Source organism: Typopeltis vanoorti, chromosome 25 (assembly GCF_054136105.1).
Source record: "Typopeltis vanoorti isolate ZY-2024b chromosome 25, IOZ_Tvanoo_1.0, whole genome shotgun sequence".
Taxonomy (NCBI): Eukaryota; Metazoa; Arthropoda; class Arachnida; order Uropygi; family Thelyphonidae; genus Typopeltis; species Typopeltis vanoorti.
In genome coordinates, this window is record NC_143573.1 from 65,000,708 (window position 1) to 65,013,217 (window position 12,510).

The window sequence follows — 12,510 nt, forward strand, 5'->3', positions numbered from 1 at the left end:
CCGAACTACAATCTTGTTTAGCTTTCGTATTGTTATTAACAGTTTTTAGCAATTTATACACATTCATGCTACAGAGAGCTTATTACGTATCTATATATTCTTCACGAAACACAGAGGTTTTATAAATGCAATTTTAATATACGTTTTGAACCTAACTGTTCCTTTTCAGCACGCCATCCTTGCAACAGTTTGATCAGTATCTTTTCACCCAAAACTGATAGCTCCAAATTTACTAGTGACCAACAATGCGATATTTCATAAACTTATCCCAAACGATAAAGTTAACAAGGGCTCTTTCACTAAGTGCAATAAAATTAACAATGGCTCTTTTACTAAGTGTAAATGAACTTAGTGATGCAGCCATTGTTACAAAAGAGCCTTGTTAGTACATACAGATAAGAATTCTTATTTTTATATTAAAATTTACAATATTACTGAGATTTCCAACTTTCTTTTTAGAATAGCTAATATTTTAGATATTTTTTCTAATTTATTCATTTCAGGACCTGATTTGCTTGATTGTGCGTATATACGAGCTTAATTTAAACAACAGATCTTGTGATGAAGCAGCATCTTTTTAGTGGTCCAGTTCGATCGGCATATATTCCTGTATATCTAATATGAAATCGGCTTCATCACTTAAGTGAATACAAAGCAGGTTAGCCTTCATGACATCGTCTTTTATTTAAGAATCGTTAATTTTAGATATTCAACATTCCACTTTTATAATGTTATCCAGATGCAAGAACTAGTCTTAAGCAAAAATATGACATAGCCAAATTTGAGAATTTGGCTATTTCATATTTAAAACCAAGGTCTTTTCAAACTACAACACTACAATAAACTTCGTTATATTTATTTCTATAAATTAACGTGCAGCTTGATCAGGGGCGGAGCAGTTCCCTTGTGCATAGGCACTGCGGAGCTGCAGCCCCCTCCCCCATTTTCTCGATATATTTATTAATTTATTTATATTTGCTTGTAATATTTAATTTTATCATCAACAATCCTATACAATTATCTTATTTTGTATAAAAAATAATAAAAATCCATCTTGTAGCACTTAGGAGGGCGAAGGACGCTAGCAGCACTGTGTTTACCACAGTGTCCTATTGCTACGCGCGCAAGCATATGCACGTCACAGTGAGATGCGAGCTATTAGCGTAATGCGGCACTGTCCGTCGCGCAGTTCCACTGTTGTTTTATGCAGTTTGCGCCAGTAGTAGAGTGTTCGTAGTGCTTATCGTGTTTACTCCGTCTCTTTAAATATTTGGACATTACAATTAAAAGTTTTAATTATAATTTCCAAAAATTGTCAATCCATTCCTTTAATTACAATTAAACGAATGGATTTTATTTTTAAGTAATTTTGAATTATACTAATTTGTTTAATTTTATCAATAATAAACATTTTTCATGTTTTTTGTTTTTAAATTTTTACCATAAATTTGATATTTTATCCAAAAACGTATACACTGTACTTACAGTGAGTATGTATATCTCGAAAGTTGCAGCACCCCCACGATTTCAAGGCACGCGCCGCCACTGAGCTTGGCGATATATTTGCATGTATAATTACAAAAATCCTTTTATCAAAAAATAATTTCAAAGCATCGATAAAAACGGACTACGTTTACGAAGTTGCTATCACTCAACAGAATGGGTTATCTGAGGTAGAAAGACAGGGAGCCATTGTATATTGTCATTTTCCCGCACCACGTACAGTAGCATTCTTAGCTCATTATTTCGAATAGAGAAATATGCTTCGCATCCATGATGGCGATAACATCAACTTCGTTTATTCTTTAGCGGTGCACAATTTTAACGAGAAAGTCCACATGATTAGTTATGGGGAATCAGGTAGGGTAAGAGGGCCTAGAAAGCAACGGTGCCTTAGACACATTAGAAAATGAAATGCGAGTCACATGTATGTGAATTAAGAATAATGTAAGAAATGATAAAAGCTATAAAAAGGCTACTATTTCATGTCATGTTTACAATTTTTGATTGGATGAATCTGTGCGTTTGCTGTGTTAATGCCAAATGCATCCGAAACAACCCATTTTCTTAATTCCTCCTTAGTTGGTCATTTGGAATGATTATTAACCTAATTATAATGATTAATTCACGTGGCAACGCTTTCTCCTGAGATTGCAATTTTCCCATTCTCGTGGTTAACTGAATCTCGAAGTGTTTTGCATCAAAGCCGCTTTCCTTTATGCTCGGTTAACTTCGTTTTGGCTCGGGAAGACACTTCCGTGACTGAAGCAATTTTAACGTAATTCATATCTCGCATCTGGGTCAAGTAGATGGCCTTTCCACCCCCTCTAGCGTATTCTCCCCCCCCCCCCCCCCCAACACAGGGCTTTTACTCGTGCTTGCCGAAGCACGCACGCCCACAATTCTTACTAAGATGCCGCAGTCCGCATCTGTACTGCCAAGGTATGAAGGGATGGAAAGTTAACACCGTTGATCTTCATTTAAAAATCTTTACAGGAGAGCCGGTAAACGTGTTTAAAATGCTTTATCATTGAGAACAGACGCCCTCTAGCGTCTGATGCTTACCACTTCAGTAGAAACAGTTTTTTTTTTAATATTAGAATGATACAAACAGCTCCAATTGAAACAATGGTTAATGATATCAACAAGCAGACAACTTAATTGTTAAATTAACTGGACCCATTGTTAATCAACAATGGGTATTGAGAGTATTCACATATAAATAATGAATACTACGCCTTCTGCTTTCATTTTTAATTATCAACATGGCTCATTTGTTAAGACAATAGAATTGTTACGTTAAAGACATTTTATGGTAGTATATATATATATATATATATATATATATATATATATATATATATATATATATATTTTATTTTCTTTATACCTTTTCAAGTAATGTCTGGTTCAATGAAATGTAATAAATTCCTGCTATCTTATACATGTTCTAAATTAGCACATTTTCATTAACTCTTTTCTCGTAAGATCTCAATGTGTATTAAAAACTCATCAAATTAAAAGTAACCAACGAATTCTCGCTGTCATGATATCCTTCACTCATTAATAATTCTCTCTTGACGTCCATTAAAATCCTTGGTGAGAAACTACAAGAAAAACGTGAAGTTAGTCCTACAAATCAATCTTATTTTAATTAATTGTTTGTACAATCAGATGAACTTTACTGTTTGTCTTACCAACTTGGTTCCTGAACTTACATTTCCTATTAACCAAATTGCCGAAATATTTGTATTCGTCAATCTTTTCTAAAGTCTGTCCATCCAACTTATGTTGAATGAATTTCGTCCTCATCTCGTTAGGGGATCGAAGCCTTCTTGATCACTTTAAATCAGCAACCGTATGTGAATCTGTATCAAAGGATTTCGTCAAATCCTTTGATTCACTTTCAAGAATATCCTGGATGCCATTCCTAACTTTTTTTTTCTCATTCTTCCTCTGCGCATTTTTCCGCTTTCATTGCACGGTCCACGTGTTACATAGATACGACTTTGTTAGTGCAACCCCCAGCCGGCCTGCCACTAAGGTGGGGGAATGTATTTTTGACTGTAGAAGCGTATGTTGACGTGCTGGTTTGCCTGCTTTGCGGGATGAAAAACACCAGATAAACTGGCGGAAAAAACCCTACTGTCCACTCCCAAGACCGGCTAACTTGGCTATGGCTGAGGAAAATCCTTGAGCTCCTCACATCTCCGACGGGAATCGAACCTAGGACACTCCTTCCCCAGCCATATGGTTGCGAAGCGTAAAGCCACTAGGCTAACCGCGCGGACTCCTAACTTATTTTACCATTACTTCGTGTACATCACTAAGAAGAATCAGTGGACTGTAATTCTCCAGCATTTTATAATAGAAGAAACTGGATTAGAAATTATCAAAAGTGGATTGATTAGCTCTGACATCCGTTCATTGCTAAGCATCAACCTCTTATAATACATTTCTTTTCAATGCTTGATTGCTTACCTCACTCAGTCTGATGAAAATATACCCCTGAGGATAAACTTTAATATTCAGTCTAAAATGTCCTTCAATGTTAACGTTTTCTGCATTATAAGTAGTGTCTTACTTTTCATACCCGAGTTCTGTTTTAAATTCTACTTTTGAGGCTTCATAATTATTAGTTTGCCGCCCTTCATCGCCATCCCCATTCCAAGGGGATCATTAATGCTATCCACGACTAATTCCTGTACATTCATATTCAGATAACCATCGCAAAGTTTCTCCACAGTTTCGTAGCTGCTGTATTATCTCATTGATTTCCGTAGTCAACATCTCCCAGCCATTAATAACCCCGCTTTTCTTTATCTCACTAATCAACAAGCCCAGAATGTTATCACGACTTCCTCACTAATGTAATCTCACCCAATCCCAAGTTTGATATTATGAGTACAGCTGAGATAACGAAGAGTACAGAAAATATTTTGCGTTCATCTTCAGCATTGCCACTAACTCCCTAGCAACCGATAACTATTAGTGTTTGAAGTAAGGTAAAACATCATCGCACGAAGTCCGAAAAAAAAAATCCTTTATTCCATACATTACTTTTTTCCTCGGCTTGTACTGCATCATTGAAAATCCTAAGAAATTTTAAATATTATTTGTAATTGTAGTTTTGCTGACTGTGCTTCTACTTATGCAACTGCCGACAATTCACTTATCAAGATTAAGGGAAACTCTAACAGGAGATTGCTGTGCTATTGAAATTTGCCCTATTGAAACATTTGCCTTTTATGGTTTATTTCTGGTCTCTGATGAGAACCAACAGTTCAAAAGAGCTGTCAGGCCAGTGACACCTAACACTTCACTAATAAAAGACGAATATACGGACCTTCTGAAAATGGAGTCCGTGTCTTTTAAGTAGTGCAAGCCAAGGCAACGTCTATGCCGAGGGGTTTTTCATAAACTCCTAATTATAAATATCCTAGTTACACGATAATAAAACAATTAACATCAAGATGTTAATATCGACTTTTCAAAATCACTGAAACGTACATAAACTGTGGGGGCGAAACAAGCACGTGACAGATCAATCAGGTTGAATTGTCGCTAGTTTAGTTGCAAGTTTTTCGATCCTATGGGTCGGCGTCGCATTAATTAGGAAATAAAGTTCCCATGTTAGCGCATAAAAGGGACGCATCTTGACTAATGTCAGGGATGTCATGCGTTCTTTTTCACACTTGGATCTTACTGTTTTGGTCGAGTTCTTAGGACTGGATCTATCCTTTTGTAAGTATTACTGATAAGACGTTGTTCAGTCATTGCCCGTTTAAAATTTACCATTGTGAACACTGCCATCATTATTGTCCAATAAGAAATGCAATGAGACGAGCTTGCTTATTCCTACATCCTCGAATGGAGGAAGTTCTTGATGTACATCTGTGCTATTCCCTCGTAGAAGCTGCTTTCTCTGGAGATACAAAATGGAAATTGGTCATTTAAGGCGATGGAGGTTATCCGTTCGATTCAAGGCCTAATTGGCATTTCGTTCTGCAAAGACATCTTTTTGCTGATTTGTGTCCGCGCACACGCTTAATCCACGAATGATTTTTTTTCCCTTTTTTGTGAATTACAATATATTCGTACCATAAATGGACTAAGGATGTTTCTATTTGATTTAATTTTCCATTTCTATATATAGTCTAGAAACGAAACATAGAAAATTTTCAAGCCACTTCAGGGTTCCAATACGTCTTATACCCGCGATTCGAACCCGTAGCTTGTTGGATAGAGAGCTGATTCGCTGGAAAATTTTACGTATTCATCCTGAAAGAACGGTGAGATCCTAGCTATTTATCACGCTCCAATCACAAAGATAAAACATCACCTAAATTCTGAAAAAAAATTGGTCATCTTACACCATTAGGTGTAAAATCACACAATAATGAAAGAAAGAGAGAGAGAGAGATTAGAATAATAACGCTGCTTAAACATTCAGGGATATGTCAGCTGTATTTAAGAAACTTAAATTTTTCCTTAAAAGATTTCAACTTCTTTTCATTACCAAAAACGTTTTCAACACTTCTTGCCCCCCCAAAAAAAGTTGCAAACTCAACGTGAGTAGTCTACTCCTAACCAACTGGCTCTTAAAAAGAGCAGTTTATCTCTCTCTCTCACTCGCTCGCTCTTCCCCCTCTTCCAGTGTGTGTGGAAAAGGGGAAAGAGCAAATAACTCTCAAAGTTTCAACCCCCCCCCCCAAATTAATAACATCGCGTTTCTTTATCTCATTAATCAACAAGCCCACAATGCTATCACAACCTTCCTACACTAGTGTATGTAATTCTCACCGTACGTTAGCTATTAGGAAGCGAAGAGGCCGGCTAAATAAGAAGACAGAAAATGTTTTGCAGTCATTCTCAGCACTCCATAGAAATCAATAACCTTTGGTGTTTGAACGTGCGATAGTAATGTAAATTACTATCGCACGTTTTTCAGAGAAAAAGCCTTTATGCCATCCATTACTTATTTCCGACTTGTTGCGCTGCATTTTTGAATATCTCAAGAAATTTTAAATACTTGATAGGGCTCAAGTCTTTATGGCATTGCCCACTTTTACCAACGAAGTTCCAGTGTTTCACTATGGAGATCAATTTTTGTTTCATTCCCAAAAAACTTCAAACATTTTTAATATTAACTATGGTTCAGAAGCAACCGAGTGCATTGGATCTTTGTTCAGACAGTGATAAGTGGCCAGGCTGAAATACGTCTATAAGAGAAACTCGAGTGACTTTAAAATTAAGCATTCTGTTTTTTTACACATTATGCCTCTTTGGTCCTCCGTAATGTAGTTGGAAGAACCAATCTTTGATTAGAAAGCGAAATGTTTGAATTCTTCTGGGATGCTAGGATAAGGCCTAATCAACAACGTGAAGATGAGCCACTTCGGCATCAAGTGACTTGATGCAGAAGTGGCTTGAACAAGCTCTTTAACATCCACCCTAAGTTTTCGTCAATCTGAAATTAGGCTTAATACAACGATATTAAAACTATCGTAATTTAGAACTAATTGTTATATAATACTTGATCACCATTATTATATCTCAAATAGATATTTGATGTTTTAAATTCATGTTTATTTGCTTATGTTAAAATACCAAATTGCGGATGATTAATATTCGTAATGAAAAAAAAATGTATACACCAATTTATATTTAGTTTAACTCTTTTATATTTTAGTTATTCAAAAATCTAAGTTTACGTTGGTGACTTCGTCAATCCAATACCTTTGGAGGGTAATGGATGGCAATGCTGTAGCCAGTGGAGTTCTAACTGAGGCTCGGCTATTGCTGTTATCCTCCTGCCATGATCAGAGCTTTAATAGCTCAATAACACCTTATCCCTACACTGTCCTCTACAGATAACGGGGAAGATGAAAAGCATTCTTGCTTCGCCCCTTTAAGCCAGTCCTTATAAGGACTAACTTTACGTTGAATGAAATATTCAATCGGCATACCGATATTACAACAACTAGGATTAATGTTCTAGACTCTGTTTAGCGTAAAAGTACAGTTAACACACATACTAAATTTACGTAGAAAGGATATATTCTGTTTACTGCTTCGAAGATCAGCAGTTTATTAAAATAATTAATCCTGTTAGAGTTTAATTTAGTTTGTTCAAGTTTATTCATGTTTGATTTGGATATCTAATTTTCAGACATACATAGAAAAAAACGATATATATACTCCAATATAAAACTATTTATGCATAACTGAGCGTATTACCTATTAGAAGTGGAATATCTCTTACTAGACGATTCACGATTGATTCCATTGGCGACATGGAAAGGAGTTCATCTACAATTAAAATATATAATAAAACTTATTTTTTAAAATTATTAGAAAAACCACAATAAAATATCAAATTACTTATTTTAAACAGATATAATTAGTAGTGAAGGCTATACACCATTTTGTTTTAAGCTTAACAAAACTTTTTAATCTTTCAATTTTTCAAATATCTGCAGAGTCAACAAATTTAATTGTCAAGGCATTTATAATAATATACAGATATCAAAATAAATTAATTGTGAAAGACAATTGGTTGGGTTTAAGTATGTTATTTCAAGAGTAAGAACAAGGAGTCTTGCGTAAAAGTGGAACCACTCTTGATATTAGAAAACGTTTATCAAGAAGATCGTGAACAATTATGAATTAAAATTACACACAAGAACGAAATCGAGTAAGGATACACATCCATAGAAAAACTTAGAATCAATTCTATATGTATATGAATTATCCACCATTCTCATTGTTGGAGCAAATGCTTTAGTTGCTCAACTAACCATGCAAAAAGAGTGAAAAAAATATTGTTAAGAGGGGAACTCTATTCTTTAGACTCTTGAACTGCAAATATCACTAAATTCGCAACGGGTAGCTCACTGCTGTGATTCTTGAAAGGGAAGCGGTGTTCCTTCTTACCATTCACTTTGCAGCACACGTAAAGCACTTCCAAATATATGTTGCTGACAGACTAAGTGGCTCTATTGTCCCTTTGTTCGAGTTCTTGAAGAAAGAGGCTTATAACGACACTCGTAAGTTTCTGCAAATCTGTTTAGTGGTTCGCCGACATCATGACGACTGTAAATCTTTCTGTAAGTTGTAGTGTTTGTTAGCAAGAGAAAATCGTGTTGGACATTCTATCATAGAAGCTCATTCCGCACTTTTTTTTAAAAAAAATGTTCCGTTTTATCCATTCACCGAGAAGTTGACGAGTTTAAATCGTTCAAATTTAAAATAGCTCGGAGAAACAGTAATTCCAGGTGTGTATGAGGTGTATAGGTACGAAATCAGAAACACAGTTTCTGATTTCGTATCTATTTGCAGTTCATTGGAAAATATCTTAGGCAAAAATTGCTTCATCTCAAGATTACATCTATAGAATATCATACTCAACCTTGTAGTTGATAAGTTACTGTAGTATTACATAACGTGATTTGCTTTATAAGGTGATTACAGTATTCATGTGTGCTTTGTCAGCATTAAGGACAACTATCATCACAAATATGGCAGCTGAGTTTAACTGCTCTTAAGGTAAGTTGTTGAAGATACAACGTATTCACCTGTTATTCCACATAACTTCAATTGCAGATATTATGAAGCAAATGACATTTATAAAGTCCCCATATAAGGACAATGTTTTTCTCTTTACTTTATCGAAGTCCCATGATATAAGAAGGTCGATTTAAATGCTTCTTCGATACAGTAGCATCACTGGTCCTTTTCTGAAATTTAATAATAAACTACCGAAAAGGTTTAAAAGTAGTAATATAAACATGTACTCGTGTAAAGTTATAGAAACGTAAACTCGAATACTCAAGAGGCCTTCGTCTAGTTCCAAGTGCCAACACGTTGTCGCTACTTGAGGTCCGTAGAGACTTGACAAAGATGGAAAAAACCTCGCCTTGTCTGATTTTAAGGAAGATGGTTGTCGCGTTGTTGATAATCTTTTTAGTATTTGGATGTTTTCTTCCTCCGTCAAGGGATAATTCCGGAAAATACCATTAGAGATTCAAAGTACGAAGTCCCCCCCCCCCCAAAAAAAAAGAAATATAAATATATCTGGCCTTCCTCATGAAGTGTTTTTACAACAACAAAACTTTTCAAGAAAAATATCAATAAACTACTACTTCCGAGCCTCATCTGTGTCCCCCCACACACAAACACACACCCTTTACCATCTGCGTTCTTTTTATGATCGTTGTGGTTCTTAGTTACATTTTACAGTAATCTAAAGAACTCGAGAAACTGTAGAATAGAACAGCCAGAGGTAGCATCTGCTAAAGACAAACGAGACTGGAGTTTGAATAATTTTTGTTTTCCCTCAATAATTTCTCCGAAAATGTCAAAGCAATAATTTTTCTCCAAACCTTTTTATTTATAGCATGTGTTCAAAGAGAAGTGAAGAGAGGCTTTCTTGTAGATCATGGGGGTAGCGAAATGTATGTCATCCATATTTTCATTAGATGTATGGATACTTGCAAGGATAGTTTGCCAAAAGAACAATGAAAACAAGTAATGAGGAGGATGAATTTTTTTTTTTTTTTTTTTGGCGGGGGTGTAGTCTTTAGGATCAAAATTGTTTCGATAATTGGAGATGTCAAGAGATTTTCGGCCTTTCAACAAATTGTGTAAAAATATAATCCTTCTTGAAAACAGCTCGTTTTTTTAAATAATGATCCAACATATGAGAAGTCAAAAGACCTATAACATAAGAGCTAAGTATGAGTAGATGTACGATCTGGGTTATCGTGTATTTTTCTCAGGGAATGTGGATCTTCCAATAGACAACATAGTTACATTTAAAAAAATAAGCAATACAACTCAGATGTTACTAAAACTGCATCGAAAAATGCCCAAAAGGTTGATTCTCCAATATCTACCTCGTAGATGAACATTACATTCGCCTCATCTGAGTGAAATTATACAAGGATTTTACTAACACCCATGAAAACTTTTCGTATTTGATTCATACTATTACAACCCAAACCTTTAGTTGGAAATATTTACTGTATTCTAACTTTCCTACGATGTTGAATAGAGTAATAATTAACATGGTTAGTTGATCAACTAGATTATGACTTTTCAAATTATGCACGAGATTCTTTCTCTACCATATCATCACCTCTGATCAAATCAATTGATAAAAATCAACAATAATGACAAAAAAAAACAAAGACGCCCCTAATAGTATGCATCAATATAATTAAATAACTAACCTTGTAATATGTTTCAGTTTGTATCAACTGATTTGATGACGGGCAACCGATAATGTATTGGATGCAACAATTTGATATTGTTGCATCCAATACATTATCAGCTGCCTGTCATCAAGTTCATTATCAATACATTAAACTTCTCGCACATTAATATGTGGGAGAAGGTATATTTTTCGACTTTATACCATACCGTCTAATATGATCAGCTGCTCTGGCAAAATTCCTTGGATCGGAAGGTCATTTTGATCTCTGATTCTAAAAGAAGGGTCGTTATTCCACACGTAGGTTCCTGTTATTTCTTTTGGTGTCATTTTTCGTAAACACTCGGCATCCGAGCAGCCACTTCTTGGAAGGAAGTAAGCCTTATTATGGCTGATAGCGTCGGCGAACGTGCGATTGAAAAGAAGAGCCGGACCGATGAGCCAAGCGGACTGGAACATGCCGCTAAACTGCGGGGACGTCATCATCGCTAAGATTGACGCTGCTCCTCCGTCAGGACCGAATAACGTCACCTGAGTGGTAAGAAAATTGGAATCATGAGACAAGAAAATGTGCTTACAGTTGGGTGCGGTGTAGAGTTTGTTTTTATAGCGGTGGAGGGATCTGTGGTGTCACCTATTTGAAATATTCGTTTTTACGTAGATATTCAAGTCTGTTTTTGAAAATGAGGATGTTTTGCTATTTTGTTTTGAAGCCGCAACTCATCGTTGAACTGTTTATTCTTTAGCTGAGGGGTACATAACGTTAGCTTTAGCTGAGGTGTTAGTTTATCATGAAAGGTCATTCAAAAATATAAAAGGTGTATTAAAATTTATCGAATTGCTTAAAAATAAACTTTCAGTTATTTTAAGAGTATACTTTTATAATAATATAAAATAATACAGTTTTTTCGATAATTAAATTTTAAAAGATTTTTTATTTTATTTCTAATAATTTGAATAATCTGTCTACAGAATATTTCTATAAATAAATCTTAAACCACCTTACCGGCCATTATGGATCAAATACGCATCCTCATACGCTTCGTATCCATCATATATTTAATGTAATATCAATGGTATTACAATTTTAATATGCACTTCGCATCCATGATAACCTTCACGTCTATAGACGTCTTGGCCGGTAGCGTGGTTAAAGATAGCCAAGTTTTATTTATTTTTATGTAGGTCCCTCCCAAAAGTTTTTTTATAAATCTAAATTAGTAGGGTTGGTGCGATAATTGTTTTTTTGCTATTAAATGTTTTTAATATATACTTTTTTGTATTTTTTTCATGAAACACTTCGGAGACAGAACATGAAAAAGTATCAAATCACTTGTAATGGGAGGTGATTTTCACCGTCCGGTGTGACACCACGGTCCGGTTTATTGGAGGCCTGACGTGGTTTGAAAGAGTTCAATTTTTGGGGGTTTTATTCTAGAGCAGAGTTTCCGAATTTGATTAAAAAAAAAAAAAAAAAACATCATTCGTCGGTAGGAGTCGCGTCATTTGCAGTAATATTTTGTGGACAATGATTATCGATATTCTTACAATTCATGCAGTTTAGGGCTGCGTTTTAACTCTTAGCACATCATGCATATGTTATCGCAGTGACAGCTCCCCCTAGGTCAATTTTTACCGTAAAGCTCGGATATCTCTTAAGACAAAATCACGGCACGTACATGACTGGCGTGTCACTTTATCTACGAACAAAGAAAGCCCGGTGGTCTGTAATTGTTTCTCTCACCAAGTAGAAAAGCAACTCAGAAGGGGATAGGTTGTTTAAATATTAATAAACG